The sequence below is a fragment of the Bison bison genome, unplaced genomic scaffold, assembly GCF_000754665.1.
Source record: "Bison bison bison isolate TAMUID 2011002044 unplaced genomic scaffold, Bison_UMD1.0 scf7180017864481, whole genome shotgun sequence".
In the NCBI taxonomy this organism is placed as follows: domain Eukaryota; kingdom Metazoa; phylum Chordata; class Mammalia; order Artiodactyla; family Bovidae; genus Bison; species Bison bison.
The window spans coordinates 4,107,825-4,114,974 of NW_011495041.1; the positions used below are offsets into that span (position 1 = coordinate 4,107,825).

A 7,150-nucleotide genomic window follows, 5' to 3' on the forward strand; every position below is an offset into this window, starting at 1 on the left:
GACTGCAGCCATGAAATTAAAAGACGCTTACTCCTTGGAAGGAAAGTTATGACCAACCTAGATAGCATATTCAAAAGCAGAGACGTTACTTTGCCAACAAAGGTCTGTCTAGTCAAGGCTATGGTTTTTCCAGTGGTCATGTATGGATGAGAGAGTTGGACTGTGAAGAAGCCTGAGAGCCGAAGAATTGATGCTTTTGAACTATGGTGTTGGAGAAGACTCTTGAGAGTCCCTTGGACTGCAAGGAGATCCAACCAGTCCATTCTGAAGGAGATCAGCTCTGGGATTTCTTTGGAAGGAATGATGCTAAAGATGAAACTCCAGTACTTTGGCCACCTCATGCGAAGAGTTGACTCATTGGAAAAGACTCTGATGCTGGGAGGGATTGGGAGCAGGAGGAGAAGGGGACGACAGAGGATGAGATGGCTGGATGGCATCACCGACTCGATGGACGTGAGTCTGAGTGAACTCCGGGAGATGGTGATGGACAGGGAGGCCTAGCATGCTGCAATTCATGGGGTCACAAAGAGTCGGACACGACTGAGTGACTGAACTGAACTGAACTGAATATCCCAATATGTTAAAAAACAAAACCCAACTCTTCAATATATTCTCCTACTCAACAAAAATGCTCTAATTTTTTTTACAAGTCAAATTATGCAGTTAGACATGAGCAAAACAGGGTGGTCTAACAGAAAAAGATTCAAGATAATCTCTAAACCCCACCCTAGACACCCTGCAAGTGGCCCAGGAGAGCTCATGGATAGGCTATTAATACAAAATAACCACAGACTTCTCCAACTCAGGGGCTCCCTAGGCACACAGTGGATACAAACTAACCACAGGGGCTTCTCCAACTTGGGCACATTACACCTTGATGCACAGCTGTGTCCTCAAGTGACCTTAGGCAGCCCGGAGCCTATAAAAGGCTCATAAATATTCTATACATACATACATCTAATTAGAACAGGCTGAATTATGGGAAAGACATGAGCAATAGAGCCTGCTGCTTTGCAACTTGCAACAATCAATCAAAACTGTCATTCCATGCCCACCTAGATGAATATGTAAAAGCCTTGTCTTGAAAACCATGTATCTCATCATTCCGTTGCCAGTCCCTCTCCTGGTTTGGCCCACTTATTTCTTGAGGTGTTCTTCTGTTCTTTCTTCAATAAACTAGTTTTTGCCACTGTAAGACTTCAGATTCTTCTTTGCATCCCTTACTAAGAACAGAGGCCCACCAGGAAGGATCCTCTTCGACCCTCCCTATTGTGTAACAGTCAGAACATTCTTTGTATTACATTTATTTGCTGGCAATACTGCAGTCTTTAGCTGTCTCACCTGTTACTCCCTTTACCACTCACAGTCCTTACCTCTACTTTTCCTCTTTACGTAACTTCGATGCTATTCATCCTTCACATCTCATCCTCAACACCTTTTCTATGAGCTCACATAGATCACTATTCTCCACACATCTAAGTACCTAACACACTGGGTTTAACTGTCTGGGTTGGTTGGTTTGCTTCCCAAGGTGGCAACCACTCTATTGAAACCCCGGTGCTTAATTCGAGTACCAAGCATACTGGATATTGTTGATAAATATTTGCTGAACAAATGACTGAATTAGGCAATGAGAGGATGAGCATATAAACTACTATTTCATTGCCTGGCTTTGTTTTTCATTTCACTGTCATTTTGAGAATCCAGTTGGTACGCACACATGGAGAAAATTTGCCTTAAACCCCAACAATGACACAATTGCTGAACATGAAAAAATCTTATGTTACAAAATGTTTATGTTTTATCCTGCATAAGCAAAATAAAGAAGACTACTTATATAATCACAAGTTAAATTTAACATGTTGCCCATCTGGGCCTTTTTGTCTTAATAAGCAGCATTTTAAAAGTAAATAAATATAGACATTCTGAAAAAGAGAAAAATGAATATATTTGGTTCTGTCAGCTTATATCATACTGCATTCAGTTAGGATTAGGAAGAAAAAGAAATCATTTAAAGAGCATTGGTGGGAGGGAGGTTCTAGAGAGAAGGGATATGTGTATTCTTATGGTTGATTCATGTTGTACGGTGGAAACTAACACAGCACTGTAAAGCAATTATCCTCCAATTAAAAATAAATTAAAAAATAAAGAGCATATTCTCATATGATGTGAAAAGATTTTAATATGAATGAAGCATCAGAGAAAATGTGTCAAAGGCGTGGGGAGGGGGACACATCCAGTGCCGTTGTGGGTAATTCAGAATGTCAGAAAGGGACCCTGTGAAATGAAGGACTATGTGGTAACTTTTAGGTTCTTTCCAGTTCCAGACTCTCATGGTCTTTGTCCATATGATCACTGGAGATTTGCCTAAGCGTCAATGTGTGAAAAGATATAATTCAAAACACTTGGTGATTCAAGAATAGGAAAGGATTCCACTCCTTTGGAAGGTATACAGACTAATTTTGGAGCCAGATTATTCACATTAAAAGATGCAACACCCTCAGCAAACATGTACTGGAGACCTATTTGGCACCAGAATCTGTGGTCAGTGCAGTACCCACCACGCTCCTCTGTCCATGGGATTTTCCAGGCAAGAGTCCTGGAGTGGGTTGCCATTTCCTTCTCCAGAGGATCTTCCCGACCCAGGGATCAAACCCAGGTCTCCTCCATTGTAAGCAAGACACTTCACCGTCTGAGCCACCAGGGAAGTCCTTACTGTAAGACAGTGCCTTAAATTCCAAAAAGTTTACAGCTGAGGAGAGGAAGAACACATGCATATTATAGAAGTATCCTGAAGTATTCTATGGGATATCACAGAATCATCTACAGTGTTACTAATGTGTAAAAATCTGATTGTCGTTCCAATATAGGATCTACAAAATGAAATCTGAATAACAAGGGAGAAAATATGTATTCCTTACATGTCTACTATGTATATATAATATACAATGTTTAGTACACATATATGGATGAATTAATTCCTTTAGATGAGCTACTACTTAAACTCTATTTTGCAGACAATCAAACAGACTCAGAAAGCCTACATAGGGACTTCCCTTGTGGCTCACAGGTAAAGAATCTGCCTGCCAATGCAAGAGACATTCGTTTGATGCTTGGATCGAGAAGACCCCACATGCCATGGAACAACTGAACACGAGCACCACAACTACCGAGCCTGTGCTTTAGAGCTGGGAGCAGCAGCTACCGAGCCACATGCTGCAACCACTGAAGCCCATGTGCCCTGAGCCCATGCTCTGCAAGAGAAGCCACTGCATTGAGAAGCCTGTTCACTGCAACTAGAGAAAAGCCCTCGCAGCAACAAAGACCCAGGGCAGCCAAATATAGATAAATAAAAAGTATTTTCTAAAAAAAGAAGAAGAAAACCTATGTAGTTGTTAGGAAGCCAGATGGCAAGAAAGTGCCAAGGTAAGAATTTGGACTCAGGTCTCTGGGACCCCAAAAATGGAAATAAAGATGCCTATTTTCAGAGGAGTATATAGAAAGGGTGGAACTTGTCATACATACTGAGAGAAGACTAGAAGTTCTTAACTGTATTTTTGAGATAATTGTACATTCTTAAGCAGTTGTAAGAAATGATTAAAATAAATTCCAAGTGCCATATATACTGTTTGACCCAGTGGTAACATCTTACAACTCTATAGTTCTAACAATGTAATAACCAGATGTCAACAATAATATAGTCAAAATAGGGGCCATTTTCATCAGAAGGATGTATCATGTTGCCTCTTTATGGCCACACACACTCCCCTCCAATCCCTCCTTCATCCCCTGAAACCACTAATCTGCTCTCTGTTTCGAAAAATTTGTAATTTCAGTACTGTAATACAAATGGAATTATGGGCTTATGTTATCTTCTAAGATTTTTCACTCAAAATGCTTCTCCAAAGATGCATCCAGATTGCTGTACAGATAAAAAATTCATTCCATTTAACTGCTGAGCTGTATCCCAAGGTATGGTTGTAAAGGCTTATTGTTTCCTCATTGAAGGTATTGTTTTTGTATCCAAGTTTTGGCATTTACAAACAAAACTGCTTTAAAGATCCATGCGTAAGTTTGTGTGGATATCCGTTTGCAAGTATACATTCTCATTTCTCGAAGAGAAATACCCAGGAGTGCAATTTCTTGGTCATACAAGAGTTGTTATTTGGGAACCCACCAGACTGTTTTCTTATGTGACTGTATGATTTACATTTCCTACAGAAAGGTGCATGGCCAGTAGCTCTGCATTCTCACCAGCATTGCTGTTGTTACTAATTTCTATTTTAGCCATTCTGATAAGTATGTAGTTACAAGCTCACTGTGGTTTTAATTTGCATTCCCTTGATGGCTCATGTGTCGACATCTTTTCATGTGCTTACTTACTGGAGACAATTTATCTTAGTTTTCTTTCATCTGAAAATGTCCTAAAGGACACGTTGACTGGATATAGTACTTTGAGTTGACAATTCTTTTAGAATTTGGACAAGTGTGTGCTACTTTTTTCTGGCCTCCATGGTTTCTGATGCAATTTTCACTGTCATTTGGATTATTTCTTTCCTATAGCTCAGGTGTAATTTCCTTCCTGTTGTAAAGATTATTTTTTCTTAATTATCCACACATTGACTAATGTAGACCTACTTAAGGTTATACTAATTGGGGTTTGCTAAGCATCTTGACTGCAGATTTGACCCTTTTCCTATATTTGGAAAATTTTTACTCTATTTCTTTGAGTAATATTTTCAGCCCACATAATATCTCCTCTCACACTGGCCTCCAGAGGCTTAAATGTTTGATATTTGTTAGCATCCCACAGGCCCCCTACCACAATCCTTGTTAGCAAAGGTTTTTTCTCTTCCAGACTGTTTCAGACTGAATTCTTTCCCTTCTCCCTTCCATTCATAATTTTTTTTTAATTGTGGTTACTATGCTTTTACCTTCTAATCTTTCCATTTGTTTCTTCTTTGTATTTTCTATTTCTCTGGTGGGGCCAGTGGTAAAGCACTCACCATCAATGCAGGAGACCTAAGAGACTAGGGTTCAATCCCTGGACTGGGAAGATCCCCTGGAGCAGGGCATGGCAACTCACTTCAGTATTCTTGCCTGGAGAATCCCATGGATGGAGGAGCCTGGTGGGCTACAGTCCATGGGGTTGCAAAGAGTCAGACATGACTGAGGGGCTAAACACAAGTGGTTATGCATGGCTACTTTTTCTATTTGTTTCAAGCATGGTTACTATTGCTGATTAAAGCGTTTTTATGATGGCCACTTTAAAATCCTTGCCAAGGAATGCAAACATCTCTGTCTTTGCAGAATCGGCATTTCTTGCTTGCCTTTTTCATTCACTCTGAGATATTTTGGTTCTTGATATGATGAGTAATATTCAGTTGTATTCTGAACATATTCAGTATTATCTTATGAGACTCTATTTTATCTAAACATAGGTGGGTCCCTCTGACACACCATTCTGAAAGGTAAAGAGACAGCACTAACTCATTACTTCCAGATGATGGTACAAGTCCAGGTTCCCCACAAACCCTCACTGATACCTGGGTGGGGATGCCCCCTGCTGGAGGGGGATGGAGTCCCCACTTCCACTAGACCTTGTTAGGGGGAGAGGGTGGAGGTGAAATACAGGCTCCCCACCTGATTTTCACTGACACCAAGGAAAACGTCTGGGGGTCTCATTACTGCCCAACGGGGATGAGACCCTGGCTCCAACTCAGTCTTTGATGCCACCACTTCAGAAGAAAGGACTGAGCAACTTTCTACTGCCTTGCAAGAGTGGAAGTGTAGGCTCCCTGGTCAGCTTCATTAACGGGAGTTGAGGTGGAGCACCACTGTTCTCTGTAGTTATTTGGTGGGTTAGAACATTTCTCGTCTAGACGTTTCCTGTCTTGCTAAGCTGGCCATTCCCTGGTCCTTTGATTAGAGCAAACAGATTTCAGTTGTGTTTTGTTTTCATCTGATTCTATTGTATTTCCAGGTTTCTGGCCTCTTCAGCTCCAATTCTGGGATATATGCTGCTGCTGCTGAGTCACTTCAGTCGTGTCTGACTCTGTGCGACCCCATAGACGGCAGCCCAACAGGCTCCCCCATCCCTGGGATTCTTCAGGCAAGAACACTGGAGTGGGTTGCCATTTCCTTCTCCAATGCATGGAAGTGAAAAGTGAAAGTGAAGTCACTCAGTCGTCTCCGACTCTTAGCGACCCCATGGACTGCAGCCCACCAGGCTCCTCCATCCATGGGATTTTCCAGGCAAGAGTACTGGAGTGGGGTGCCATCGCCTTCTCCGTGGGATATATGCAGGGAAAAGAAAATCAGGGAACTCACCTCATGTCATTTCTTAGGTTCCCAGGTACCTGGCGGAAGGCCACTTCTCTTCAACAGGGAGAGTCCTTTATGTTTGATTTACATATAGTGTTCACAGTTTCTATGTGACTTACTGAGTTAAGTGGGGAAAAGTATGGGAAGACCCCCTGGAGTGGGAAATGCCAACCCATTCCAGTGTCCTTTCTGGGAAATTCCATGGACAGAGGAACCTGGCAGGTTACAGTTCCTGGGGTCACAAAAGAGTTGGACACGACCAAGCGACTATACTACAACAACTAAGGGAAAAGCATATCGACTTAATCTTTCTGAGATGAAACAGGAATAAGATGTAAATGTGTGAATAGGTGAGAAGAAAAAACAACAAACCACAGAAAAGAAATATGAAATCAAAACTCCTGAAAATTTGAAACTGAATTGTAAGTGATAATTTTTTTTGAATAATACAAGATAAACTAATTATTTTCTCTTGGAAAATAACCCAAAAATTTGGCCTAAAAAATGTAATGCGAGTGTTTCCTGATTATGAGTTTGCTTTCGAGCAAGAGCTAGGTTGTAGAAAGAAGTAATGATTTCTTCACTCGGAATGCCAGTCCATGTCCATTCTAAACAAACTCTCCTTTCTAGTTCAAGGGGTCTTGATCTTAAATGTGGAGAAAAATGAAATGCATTGGTTATGCACATGCATATATGCATGGTGGTGTTAGTCTCTCAGTCGTGTCCTACTCGTTGTGACCCCATGGACGGTAGCCCGCAAGTCTCCTCTGTCCATGGAACTCTCCAGGCAAGAATCCTGGAGTGGGTAGCCACTCCTTTCTCCAGG

The 7,150-nt window shown here is 41.4% G+C and overlaps 1 protein-coding gene across 2 annotated transcripts in view; it reads right to left on the bottom strand.

Moving 5' to 3' along the window:
* The window catches only part of CCDC102B (coiled-coil domain containing 102B), a 280,832-nt gene that overhangs the window by 188,109 nt on the left and 85,573 nt on the right, over positions 1 to 7,150 (bottom strand). The window lies entirely within an intron of this gene.